Below are 14,864 nucleotides of genomic sequence, written 5' to 3'. Positions count from 1 at the left end.
TGCAATGGTAGGCGCAAGATATGGTGCAACAAAAGTGGATGTAACAATAGACAAAAAATATGCAAAATAAGATGCAAAAATGGATGTAAAAGTGGAAGCAAACATTGATGCAACAGGCAAAACAAAATTGGATGCAAAAAATGGATATAATGTAAGTAGATACAAAACGAGATGCAAAACCCAATGCATAAACCTGACATAAAAGTGGATGCAAAAATAGATGCAATATTTGATGCAAAAGAGGATGTGAACATGGATGCAAAATTGGAAGCAAACGTGGATACAACAGTGAGTGCAAAACATGGTGCAAATTGTGGCATAACAAAAGTGGATGTAATGATAGATGCAAAAAAAGAATCAAAGTATGATGCAAATGAAGATGTAAAAAGGGATGCAAAAAGTGAAATTTAAAATGGGTGCAACAGTGGATGCAAAATTGTGTGCAAAAGTGGATGCAATAGAAGTCGATGCAAAAGTAGATGCAAAATGAGACACAAAACCCGATGCAAATCCCGGTCCAAAATTGGATACAAAAAGGGATGCAAAAATAGATGTAGTAGTTGATGAAAACCTAGACGCAAATGAGGATGCAAACGTGGATGCAAAATTATAATCAAAAGTGGGTGCAAAAGGAGGTGCCAAACTAGGCGCTAATTGTGGCACAAAAATATTAGATGCAATAGTGGGTACAATAATAGATGCAAAAGAGGATGTAAATATGGATGCCAAACAAGAGGGAAAAGTGGATGCAACAAAAGTAGATGCAAAATTTTATGCAAAACTAGACACAAAACACGATGTAAAACCTGGCGCAAAAGGGATGCACAAATGGATGCAAAAAAGGATGCAAAAGTCGATGCAAAAGTTGATGCAAGTGTAGGTGCAAAAAGTGGATGCAAATGAGGATGCAAAAGTATGTCAAACAAAATTAGGTGCCAAACTTGATGCAAAACCTGGAACAAAACCTGGTGTAAAGGATGACACAAAACTTGGCATAAATTTTGGTGCAATACCTGGTGCTAAACTTGGTGTAAGATTTGGTGCAAAACTTAATGCAAATTTTGTGTCAAGTTTTGCACCATATTTGATAAATGGATGCAAATAGCACCAAAAATGGGCTCTAGATGCAAAAATAGAAGTAAAAAGGGACGCTAATCGCTGGTTTTGTTGTAGTGTCGGTAGCCCTATCTGCGTCATTTTTAAGATCTGGAGGTATACACTGTTTATCTGCAGTTTACTGTTATTTTCTCTCTGGTTATTTCGGTTTCTGTTTATTTAGCTTTTTTTATTACCAGATCTATACCTTTCATTTCTGCGTATGCTCTTTGCCCTGCGACTCTGTGCGATCTGGGCAAATCAGAAACAGAAAGGAAGTTTTTTTTCATGCGTATGCTCTTTTCCCTGCACCTTAGTGTGATCTTGGAAAATCAGAAACATTGAGAAAAATATTTAGTTTCCGGCTAAAGCTAACTTTGAGCTGTAAGGTTCGTTTTTCTTTGCATATTCGTGCTGGGTTTTGTGTTTTTGTTTTGTAGGAAAAAAAGAGCTTTCTCAAGGCAAGCACGCAACCCAAGGCCCCCCCCACCTCTCTCTCTCTCTCTCTCTCTCTCTCTCTCTCTCTCTCTCTCTCTCTCTCTCTCAAATTTTTTGTATAGCTCAATTGGTTCAAAACTATTTTAAGAGAGTAGAGGTCTTGGGTTCAAATCTCCATTTTGTGGGGGCGTTTTTTTCATTCCCGCACATTCGCGCACTTTGCCGGCAACTTCAACAAATTTTTTTCAAAAAGCCATAACTTCTTCATCCGGAAGCCTTTTTTCAGAGCCGTTTTTTTTAAAACAGCCTAATTTTTCGAGATCTATCCATTAGAACACTTACTTTCAGCATCTTCAGCTTCAGTTTTTTTTTAAAAATGGAAAGTCCATGCCAAGTCATTCTTGACAGCACTAACTACTTCCAATGGATAGCCTACATGGAAGATTTACTTAGAATTAAAGGTCTCTACAGAATAGCCACAGGCCAAGAGAAGAAACCAAAAGATGAAGACAAGGCTGCAAAATGGGAAAATAGACAAGATCAAGCACGTGGTTTGATAGGGATGTCTATTTCTCCTGATCTTAGATTCCATATTGCAGAACTTGATACTCCTCATGAAGCATTGGAACAAATCACTAAAGTTTTTGGGATTAAAAATGAAATTAGAGCCCATCAACTTGAAAATGAGTTGCTTACATTGGATCCTAATAATTTTTCTTGCATTGAAGATTTCTTGTCCAAATTCAAGACCCTTAGATATCTCTTGGAAGGTGTTAAGGTTAAGAAAGAAGATAGTAACCTTATTTATTCCATCCTTACTAAGTTGGGACCAGCCTACTCTGTATTTGTTTCCACCTTCCATTCTACAAGGGAAGCTTTCATTTGTCAAGGAAAAGACTACAAGGCCCCTTCCTTTGACTCTTTTTGTGATTCTTTAATAAGAGAACAAGAAAAACTCTTACACCTTGGTCTTCTTAATCTTGGAAACTCTTCCAAGAAAGCGTTAGCCGCCCAGCAGCAACCAAATTCAAAGAATCCTAAGAAGTCATATCCTAAAAAGAATGGTCCTAAACCAAACAAGGGTCCTAAGCAAACTCAGCCTCAAAATGAAAGATCATTTCAGCAAAATGATAGGACCAATAAAAACAAATGGAAGAAGACTGATAGACATTGTAACTTTTGTAATCGAGATGGCCACCTAGAATCTAAATGCTTTAAGAAGATGGAAGCCTTGGAAGCCGCAATGAAGAAACATAACATCCATGTGGAGCATCCTTCAACTTCAACTTCAACTTCATCTTCAGGAATGGCACTTTCTGCATGTCGTTGTCAATCATCTCAGTCTGGTTATGCATTAAATGTATCTTCTTCTTCTCATTCTCATGAGTGGCTCATTGATTCTGGAGCCTCTTATCACATGGCCAAAAACAAAGCCATGTTTTCTTCTTTAAATGATTGTAACACCAAAAATATATATGTTGGTGATGATAGATCTCTTAATGTTGTAGGGACTGGAACTGTTCATCTAGACAATGGTCAGTTTAATGATGTACTATGTGTTCCAACCTTATCCTGCAACCTTCTATCTGTATATCAGATAACTCATTCAGGTGAAGGTAAAATTGTTGAATTTTCACCTCATGATGTTGTAATCAAGGATCTAAGAGATCCTAAACAGATTCTAGCTACTGGTATTGCTGATGATTCCACAAGGTTGTATAAGTTTCACAAATTTGGGTCATCAAATCTTCCCTCAGTATTTGTTGCTCATAATGATGAAGTGAGCAAACTTTGGCATGAGCGATTTGGTCACTTAAACTATCGCTCCCTTTAGCATCTATGTAAAGAAAATATGGTGACAGGTCTTCCTATGGTATCTTGCAGAGATGGTGTTTGTTTCGGATGTGTACTCGGAAAACATCATCGGGACAGTTTTGAAAAACGTGCCTCTTGGCACGCCTCAGCCCCTTTACAGCTTGTGCACATTGATTTATGTGTTCCACTTCCTGTTGCTTCATTCTCTGGCTGCAAGTATTTCTTAACTTTCATTGATGATTTCTCCAGACGCACTTGGGTATACTTCTTAAAACTCAAGAGCGAAGTATTTAACACATTTTTGGCCTTCAAAGCCTTTGTTGAAAAACAATCTGGACATCAAATTCTTAAGCTAAGAACTGATAATGGTGGAGAATATGTTAAAAACACATTCATCAACTTTTGCACCGAAAATGGAATTCAAATGCAACATATTGTTCCATACACTCCACAACAAAATGGTGTAGCTGAAAGGAAAAATCGCACCTTAAAGGAAATGGCTAATTGTATGCTGCAATCTAAAGGACTCAGTCTTAGTTTTTGGGCCGAAGCAATTAATTGTGAAAATTATATAATCAATCGCACTCCTACTAAGGTTCTAAAGAATATCACTCCAGAAGAAGCTTGGAGTTCCATTAAACCAGATGTAAGTCACTTTCGTGTTTTTGGAAGTGAAGCATGGGCCCATATTCCAGATGAAAAGCATAAAGCTTTAGAACCTAAGAGTGAGAAATGTACTTTTGTTGGATATTCTGAAGATGTAAAAGGTTATAGACTTATTCCATTTAAGTCCAAAAATGTTATCATTAGAAGAGATGTAAAATTTGATGAAAATAAATCGGCCTGCGAGCCTAGTCCGGCGGATGTGCCACCTCTTCCTATCTCTTCTACTTTTGAAAACATTTCTTCTTCAGATGATGAAAGTGAGGATGACAATCCTCCCCCACCTTCTCAGGATCCTCAACTTCCACGATGGGTCCGTGCTACTCGGGATGCAGCAGGTGATCTTGCCGGTGATCCTACAGATCAGCGACGTACACGTTCTCAGTTTGACAGAGCCTCTTCTTTACTGGCTCAAGCTCCAGTAAATCATGATCCTGACACTTTTGCAGAAGCTTCAGGCCATCCACATTGGGAAGCAGCTATGAATGAAGAATATCATTCATTGTTGGCAAATGATACATGGGATCTTGTTCCTCTACCAAAGGGACGCAAACTTGTTAGATGTAAATGGGTTTACAGAACCAAGTATGGACCAGATGGGAAAGTTGATAAACATAAAGCTCGTCTTGTTGCTAAGGGCTTTTCACAGGTTGAAGGCATTGACTACACTGAAACCTTCTCCCCTGTTGCCAAAATGAACTCTATCCGCCTTGTTCTTTCCCTTGCTGCCTCTTTAAAATGGGAAGTCCATCAGATGGATGTTAAATCTGCCTTCTTGCATGGGGACTTGCATGAAGAAATCTATATGGAACAACCCATTGGCTTCACCCAAACAGACTCCAGCCTTGTATGTCGACTTAAGAAATCCCTTTATGGTCTCAAGCAAGCTCCTCGGGCTTGGTATGCCAAAATGGATAGCTTTCTTTTAGAATCTGGCTTTTCTAGGTGTTATTCTGACAATACTGTCTACACCAAGAAAGTGGACAACTCTCTTATCATCCTTGTTCTTTATGTTGATGATCTTATTCTTACTGGTAGTGATCCCAACCTTATAAACCATGTGAAGTCCAGCCTTAAAAAGAAATTTGAAATGACAGACTTAGGACACTTACACTATTTTCTCGGTCTTCAAGTCTTGCAATCCAAGGAGGGTATTTCCCTTTCCCAGTCCAAGTATGCTTGTGATATTCTTCGTCATTTTCACATGGAAGACTGTAAGCCAGCCCCTTCTCCCTTTCAGTCTGGAGTCAAACTTTCAGTCTCTTGTACTTCTCCTAAAGTTGATGCTACCTTATGCCGTCAACTTGTAGGAAAACTCTTGTATTTAACCCATACTCATCCTGACCTTTCCTTTGCTGTTGGCCTTGTTGCTCGTTTTATGAAAAACCCTCGTGAAAGTCATTGGAAAGCAGCTAAAAGAATACTTCGTTATGTTCGAGGTACAGTACAGTTTGGGATTCATTACAGTGCCAAAGCAGCTCCTCTATTAGTTGGTTTCACTGATTCTGATTGGGCTGGTGACCCTGATGATCGAAAGTCTACTGTCGGTTATGTCTTCACTCTTGGTTCAGGACCTATTACATGGGCTTGTAAGAAACAGGCTGCCATTTCTCTTTCGTCAGCAGAAGTAGAGTATCGTGGTGCCGTGGAAGCCAGTAAGGAAGCCTTGTGGCTTCGTCAGATCCTATCAGAGTTTGGCTTTGAGCAGCAGCATCCAACCACACTTTGGTGTGATAATCAAAGTGCCATTTAGCTATGCAAAGATCCAGTCCAGCATCAGCGCAGCAAACACATTGAACTACACATGCACTTCATCAGAAAGTTCATTCATGACCATGTTCTTGAAGTGCAATATTGTTCAACAGATGATCAGGTTGCAGACATCTTCACAAAGGCTCTCACAGAGGCGAAGTTCACTAAACTTCGATATATGCTTGGAGTTCAGGAAGTTGTCACTAAGGGGGGATAGGCTCTAGTGCCTCCTTCCTTCTCCTATTGTGTCATATTTGTAAATCCTTCAATCCTATCCCAAGTTGTTCTTAAGGGGGGATGTTAGGATATTCCGACACATAGGAAATAGTTAAGTTCAACTTGGTCTAGTATAGAGTTAGGTAAAGTGTGTTTCTTTACCATTGTACATTTTGTAACTTACAATCCGACGGTCACGATATGTAGTGATCCGACGGTTCACTCTCTCCTCGGTATTAACGACACTTGATCCGTGGCTTGACACCCGATTGGTCCATGAGTTCTATTTAAAGCGCATGGAGTCATTGTTCGGGTAATCCGTCTATGAGAGAAAGCTTATGTAAATTTTCATTCTTTGATTAATAAATTGCCTGAAGTGGCCACGTTGGCTCAGGCCGTGGACTGTTTCCCTCTTTGAGGGTTTTAACCACGTCAAAAATACTGGTGTATTGATTTTAGATCTGGTTGTGAGCGGTGTCCTTTTGGTGTTCTTTCTTAGGAACTTACCCTGTAAATTCCTACAGGAAGTTCGTCATGATCGCAGTCCTTTTGGGTAAGGACCGCAGCCAATGATGAATCTAAAGTGAAAGTGTACAAGATAAAATATTTGCTGAAATTGAGGCTTGAAAGGGAAGGTGCTTCCGTGATAGCTGCCTTAATCCGATCAAAAGATTCCTTTTCTTCTCGATCCCATTTGAAAATTGTCATGTTCTGTAAAGGTTTAACAATTTGTGCAAAATCTGAAATAAACTTGTGCAGGAAATTAATTTTGCCGAGGAAAGATTGCATACCTTTCTTGGTGTTCGACTGAGTGATCTATGCTATGGCTTTTACGTAGTCAAGGTCAGCGGTGATTCCTTTCTTGGTGATGATGTGGCCCAGCAGGTTGCCTTCTGAAACCGCAAATATGCTCTTCTTAGGGTTGAGAGAGATTCCATATTTCTGACATCTTTCAAAATTCTGTTTTAAGTGTTGTATATGGTCACTTCTTATTCTTTTTTAAAACAGTGATGTCGTCCAGGTAAACTACCACACTCTGACCCATTAACCCTCGAAAGGCGATATCCATAGCCCTCTAGAAAAGTCGCCCTAGCGTTTATGAGTCCAAATGGCATACGAGGAAACGTCAATGTCCCCCACTTTGTTCGGAATGTTGTCTTAATCCTGCCTGGTTTTGATACCATAACCTAATTGTAACTGAAGAATCCATCCAGTAGAGAAAAGACCTCGGCTCCTGAGACGGTTTGGAGGATTTTCTCCATGGATGGAATTGGGTAGTTATCTTTGTCTGAAGCCCGATTAAGGTTCCTAAAATCGACGCATAGGTGTATTTCTCCAAAAATTTTCCTTACTGGCACCAGATTAGATACCCATGTCGAGTGTCTGACCTTTAAAATAATGTAGGCATCCAACAATTTCTTTAACTCATTTTTTATGAGGGGTTCCAATGTGGGATGCACCTTCCTCAATTTCTGTTGAAATGTTTTGACACCCTCTCTGGTAGGAATCACATGCTGAATAATCCAGGTATCATACACCTTTAGGTCATCATAAGTCCAAGCAAAGACATCGCGGTACTTTCGAAATAAACTGATGAAAGCCTGTCTTTCCTTTGGGGTGCACTCTGTCCACAAGTTAACGTACTTGGGGTCAAACTCGATTCCGAGATTGATTTTCCCATGTGAGAGAGTGGAACTATGCATCTTGGCACTTGGAGAACCTCTGAAATTGTTCTGAAGGTCGAACAATTTTTCCAATGACACCACCCCTTTCGGTAAGGTATTTCCTTTCCAGGAATCTACCTCATCTTGTAATGATTTCTCATGTTCCTCTTCGTCGATAGCCACGTCTTTGAATACTTCCACGTTTGCCATGAATTCCACAATCTGTTGGTCATCATTGAACACGGGCAAGTTAGTTACATTGTCTGGTACTACTGGTTTATACATAATTTCAATTAAAAAACCATCTCTAAGTGGTGTGAACCTAGCTGCAGCATTAGCTAGAGTATCAACAACAACATTGTTAAACCTAGGAACCGACATGATATTGAAAGCTTTAAAAGAACTTATGAGACGCCATACCTCTTGCTGGTAGTTCTTTAGATGTGGGTACAAACAATGGATGGTATTGTGTACCTGTCTCGTGATGATTTCCGGATCTCCAATGGATTTCAAGCAGTCTACTAGTAATTCGATAGCCTTTTTTACGCTGAGCACCAATGCCTCGTATTCTATAGTTTTATTGGTACATTGGAATTCTAACCTGCATGAGGTCAAAAATCTATCCCCTTTGGGATTTAGCAGGATGCATCCCGCCCCTGCTCCATTGTGGGTTTTTGAACCATCATAGTACAATGTCCATGTCTCTGTGCTGGGGGAAGGTAAACCTGACGTATGTAAGTTTAAGGAAAAAATTTTGCCACTGCGACTCGAGGTTTGCATGGGGATTTCAACCTGGGTATCCGGGGGAACAGTTGATGTCTGAGGCTGATAGCACCCAAATGAAGATTTAAGGATACATAATTGCAGATCTTGTTGCACATAACTGATTGGCTCATTAGAGCTTTCAAGGTCGGTAACAATATGTTTCATACAAGGCTCACTATTTACCCTGATCTAGTTATTTCTTCCTTTGTAAGGCAGCCACAAATGAGACTAATTTGTGGTGAAATAGCCCAGCAACTTGCAAGACCAATCTCTGCTGAGAAGAAGACTGTAGGCTTCTAGGATGTCCATTGCGATGCAGGAAAGTATTACCTCTGCGGACAGAGGCAACCCCTCTAGCCCTAGAGTGGGTCTAGTCACAAACAAGGACAGATCAACAATAGCTTTCCTTAAACAGTCATAGTTGGAGGCCTACCTCAACTGGTGGTTGATGGAGTTTCGTTGCGCTGCTCCAGCTTTCACTTCCTTCTCCTAATGAGTGATCAACCTGAAACAATGAAAAGGAAATACAACAAAGCACGTAACCGGAAAACAACAATGATCTATTTACTCATAAAGTCAAGAAGTCATGAGCTATCAAGTAAATTACATACAAGACATAGGAAAACATCATTGATTATATTAATAATGAAATAAGAGTAAGCTTACAACCAAAGTCTTGACGTCACAAGCCTTCTCAGAAGGATCCAGCCAAATGTTCTTCAAACATTCACTCTTTGAAGATGGATCTCCCAACATACAAGTCTCTCTCACTCATAAGTTTTACACAATATTAACGGCACTTCACAACCTTCCACAAGCTATCAACAATCCCACACTTGTCACACTCACACCAGCTATCTAGCAAACTCACAAACACTAACAGCACTACTCAACTAGCCAACTATTAGAAACTAGCAATGCATAGCAATGGTGAGAGTTTAAATAGGAGAAGGAGTCTCCATGAAAGGTGGAAGAGTGAGCTTATCCCCAAGGAAGGTAGCACAAATGACGGAACAGCCACGCTAGAGAAAGGAGGGCGATACAAACTATGCCAACAACCAGGTCTGGAGTCATCTAGAAGGCCGACTGTTGGAACAAATTCACCCAATCTGGATCATCACAGGGCATAATTGATCTTTTGCGTTGACATCGCTATGGAGTGATGCAGCCAGTCAGGTCATCGCTAAAGAGTGCAAGCAACCTCGCGCTGGGGCATAAAATCGGACCAGCGTGGGAATCAAGTGTACTTTCACGCTGGCAGTGCATATGAACTGTTTAGGAGCGCCCTTCAGCGCGTTTATTTAGCCCATATCTAGGATGAGACAGATAACTTAGGAAAAGTGGGTCATTTGGCAACATCAGAGAGCATTTGTCTAATGTGAGCATGTTTGACTTGGACACATGACACATTAGGAGGACTAAAGTGAAGACAGTGAAAAATTACTGTGTAACAGATGCCCCCTAAAGTATGAAGCCCGAGAGAGTGGGAGGGGTGAAATGCTTTACGAAACTGACTGAGCTGGAACACCATCTGGAAGAACCTGCACGCAAGTACAACTGATATCTCTAATAATGAATTACATGTAGTCTAGGCATGGATGCAGCCATCCAAAAGACATATGAAATAGGTCTGTGGTATGGATGCAGCCATCCAGCTAACGAGACCATGATAATGATAAAGGTATGGTCGCAGCCATCCATGAAGACTCAAGTATGGTTGAAGCCATCCATCAATGGGTCATGTAATCATAAACCAATCCACGTAGCCAGAACATATGTAATCTGAGTTCGGGGTCTTGAACCCATCCGATCATAGTACAAATTCTAGCATGTGAATAGATGTGCTGAACTCGAGCATGATAGAAATTCGCTTGATTATTGGTCAATGATGAAAATCGTTAACAAGCGCGAGAGAAACCACCAATAATGCCAATGGTTCTCAAGGTACTAGCTAGCACGAAGTGCGAAAAAGGAGCTGAAGTCGAACACTCGTGGAATCACCGAATCGACGACCAATGATGAAAGTCAACCGTCAGGTGCGAAGAACTTTCCATTGAGGCATGCAAGCTCTAAGGTACCAAAGGGGATCTCTAGATCAATCTCCTGGATAATGAGCTGATGTCGACAGGAGACGACCCATCGCAGGAGGGCCATAATGTTTCCCCCATCAATGACACGAGATAAGGAACAAGTGGTAGATGGCGAAACAGAGTATCAGAGGAGAAGGCAAGGGTGTAAACTGCAGAAGGATTATACTCTTGAACATGTTGGCGAAAAGACTCCAGAGGGTGGAAGCATTCAGGTACCAAGGGATCAGAGGCATGACGGAAATGGCGTGAAACTGATGGAATGAGGCTAAATGACAACCCAAAACCCGTAGAAGGCCAAATGACGATGTATGGATATCCCAACCCAACAAGAAGAAAAAGTGTCAATCTTCAAGAGTGACTAACTGCCAATCATGATTTCCAAATTTTCCCCACCATTACTGGCGAGTACCCCTATTATTTTTTAAAACAAGCTTGAAGGGGATAGCATATGCTTGTAATATAAGTTCGACCGTTGGTCGAATCCAACCTAGTAAGAGTTTAACGAGCCCTAGGGAGGAGAAGCTCGAGTCTCGTCATAGTGACGAGTCCAATTTCGTCAGGGTTTAACGAGTCCGACATAGGTAAAACTCAGAGTCTTTTTCATGTTTAGAGAGTTTGAAAAAAACACGGAAAATAAAACTCTAGGGGGGGTCCTTTTTCGTAAATTTGTGTCTCTCGAGCCTGAAAAAGTATAAAAAGATACTCGAAAGAACTGCCCGACCATTACAATCGAGGATTACTTTTCGTAATTAGTGACTTCAACCCAAAAAAGTAGAAAAGCGGTCGGAATCATGTCGCTTCGTAACCGATAACAAGCTTGAAACAACAAAAACCCGGCAATCTTTTCGTTTTTACACTGTCGGAAAAGAGCTTAAAGGCGACTGCGTCTTATTGCTTTTAACGAGTAAAGAGGGACAACTCGGAAATCTTTTCATCTTTTACGAGTCAGAAAAGAGCTTAAAGGTGACTCGTCCTAGAGGAATGAGTGGTATAAAGGGTAGCAACAGGTTCCGGCAATGGTGGAACTGCTCAAAACATTTAATGGTCGAGAGGCTGGCTAATAAAACCACTCATCGTTGTGGTCCCTCAGGAAAGGAAAAACAACCAAGTGAAAGCATATGATCGGCCAAAGAGATGGTGGATATGGAATGAAACAACCAAGGTTCATCTAGCAGAATTTAGCGGATAAACAGCAATCACGAGATGTAAATCGGGTATGGGTTCATTTTTACACAAGCTTGAACCATGGAGAACTCTGCTTGGATTCGGTTTCATGTTTACACAAGCTCGAAATGAAAAACTATGCTTGTTATAAGTTCGCATGCCCCCAGCATAATGATGCAAATCGAGGTACATGCCCCCCAAGCTTCATTTCATTCAACGAGGTGGATGGAATGAAGGTTCACTTGCGAGATCTTGGAAAGACTCGACTTGGATTTTACGAGATCTTAATCAAAGACTCGATTTGGAAAGGGAGTTGTTTCATTTTTTAATGAGGTTGCCACAGGAGAAGAACTATCCTCATAACCCTTGTTTCATGTTTTAACGAGCTTGACACAAGATCAGGAACAATGCTCCACACCCCCTTGTTTCATTTTTTAATGAGGTTGACATAAGATCAAACTATCCTCGGAACGCCTGTTCATGGGCCATATGAGTGTTGGAAATAATACTGAGAGGGGGGTGAATTAGTATTATCAAGTCAAATATTCCCTTTTTCAAATCCAGATAATATACACTACTTCAGTTAATTAAACCCGCGTATATACGCAACTATGTAGAAGGAAACCCGCGTATACAATGCAAACTTATAATTTACTTTATCTTTCAGATGTTGATTGTTAATCTGTGTATCAGAATTAAATAACCAGTAACCAGCAATAGTAAAACTAAGCAGAAGACAATCACACACAAAAACACAAGATATAAGGTGGAAACCCAATGTGGGTGAAAACCACCTACTGCAATTCGTCTCTATCTTCTTTTAATTAGAAACTTCTTTTTACAATGTACTGGTGCAGTCCTTTACCAGTACGCAGGCTGCAACCTGCAGAGAGCTACAACCCTCTCTCGTTCTCCAGCTTCTCCTGGAAGGGAGCTACAACCCCCTTAGCTCTTGCACTAGCCAAGATACTAGTACGTAGGTGCTGGCCTACAGAAGGCTACAACCTTCTCTTTCTTCCAGGGACCACGTTTCATAAATTTTTAGACTGGATCCATGAACATCAATCAAGAATTTATGCTTCAATCAATCACCTTTTCACCAATCAAAACTGAATCAAAAATAAACACTTCTCTGACAGCTGTACCCAGAACACAGTAACTGTAATCATACACTAATTCTGAACCCGGAACACTGTAGCACTAAACAGAAGCAGCTAGAACATAAATCAAGAGATGTACGCTACTTCACTATTCAGAAACCTGTGTGTATACGCTTTTGTGTCAAATCCAACCTGCGTATATGCTTCTCTCCCTTACCAAAACAGCGTGTATACGCTCCTTCGCTTCACTGAACCTGTGTATAGATCTATAAAGGTTAATTCATTCTTTTCAAACATTCAGACATTAGTTAACCCAGATTACCAAATTTATAGATCAAGCATGCGCCACATATAACAGATCAAGATCATACAAAGATACTATCATTCAAGCCTAAAGATTATGACCCATCAATAGAACTTATCCTTCTTTGTGCGCTAAGGTTCCTCCTTCATTCAGATCCAGATCTGCACCATAACCCCAATCACCAATATTTCAGATCTATCACTTATTAGATATTCAAATAATTCATATGATTCTTTGCCAAATGATCTCCTTCCTCTTTTATAGTCTTAGGCCTTTCACAATACCACGGTCCAAAACCATAATAAAACAATACCATGGACCCATGACTTCCCATGCCCCACTTCCCGAGGCGCCTTGAGCTGCTTTAGTAGTCGGGTGACCCATCTCGTCTTAAAAAGAGGAAATGGATATGCACTCAAGATCAACGTCACCTGGCATGTCAAAAACACAATCCCACGATGAGAGAGATGGAATGACAATCAATTGTAACTGTAAAATAAAAAGGAGGCTTAGCCGGTGAAAGGAAGGTCGTAGGGAACGCAAGTCACACGGTCTCAAATGTCAAGAATGCGACTGCGTGACTGAGGTCAAAGGTCGAGGACTAAATGCAAGGTCGCGATCGGAAAAATTTGGTCGTATATCGCACAGTGGGTGGTGGTCGAAGGTCACAAATGGTCGGAGGTCGCAGGGATGAGGAGCCGCGAAGTCGTGAGGAGAAGGGTATTGCAGCTACGGGATGCGCGAATACGCCTCAGATAGGCTCAGAGAAGGCCCTAAATGGATTTGGGAGACAGGGGTCACTCTCAAAAGAATGGAGTTTTGGCTTCTTGATAAAATGAGGGTATCAGATGCAAGGAAAACTAAAAATTCTAAGTGCACGCACGGGGAAAAGGCTAGGGAAACCTATGAAACATGAAAATGAGAGGGAATATAAGTAAATGGTTAAACCCTAGGGTGAGAGAAAATTCAGAGGTCAAGAGGTGCAGTCAGTGACACTTGGAAGGAAATAATCATTGCAGGAGGGAGGACCGTTACTTACCGAAGTCGGACGCGCACGCGAATTTGGGTCGGAGGGGCTCCTGGCTTCCAGTGCGACCAATAGAGCCTTGACAAATATGACTGGGTGCCCTCCTATTTATAAAATAATCTCACGTGTGGAGGTCGTGAGGGTCGGGAGTGCGACTATTGCAACCTTGCAACTCGCAGGTCGCAAAGTTGGATGAGTCACGAGGTAGCGTTGGAGGACGTGAATAGGCAGTGCGACTTTATGACCTTGCGAGCTTGTGAGTCGTAGAGTCACATAGTCGCATAATCACACAAGTGAATTTTTATCACTCAGGTTGTTCCACAAAAGTTGTAGAAAAGGGAATACGGCCGAGGTAACCACAGACCAATCTTTTAGACACAGATTCTAGCCAATCTGCATCCAGAGAGGACTCTCTCTTTATAATTTAGCTTTGTTTTGAGGTATATTAGGCTAGCTATGAAGTACAAGGGTTTGTTTGATTTTTGGATGGTGATATTCAATAGAACATGGGTGTAAACCTCAGAAGTTCAGTCCATTGGGCTAATGGAGTCTATGAGGATGAACTGCTGGATATGGTTTCTTTGACAGAGGGTGGTACTACAGAGCAAGGTAATCAATCATGGAACAATTTGTAAGCTGGAGTCAGATGGGGTGGAATCAATGGGTGAAGGGCAATTAAGAATCCTTCATCATGCTGACAGAGGGAAAGTGGATGATTATTGCTAGGGAGCAGTTAAGAATTCCTTAGCTAGTATTCAAGATGTAAGAACC

The sequence above is a fragment of the Pinus tabuliformis genome, chromosome 3_2 (assembly GCF_031772625.1).
Source record: "Pinus tabuliformis cultivar Carrire ecotype Pingquan chromosome 3_2, CPIR1, whole genome shotgun sequence".
In the NCBI taxonomy this organism is placed as follows: domain Eukaryota; kingdom Viridiplantae; phylum Streptophyta; class Pinopsida; order Pinales; family Pinaceae; genus Pinus; species Pinus tabuliformis.
The sequence above is the reverse complement of the archived record's forward strand: the minus strand, read 5'-3'. Positions refer to the sequence as shown.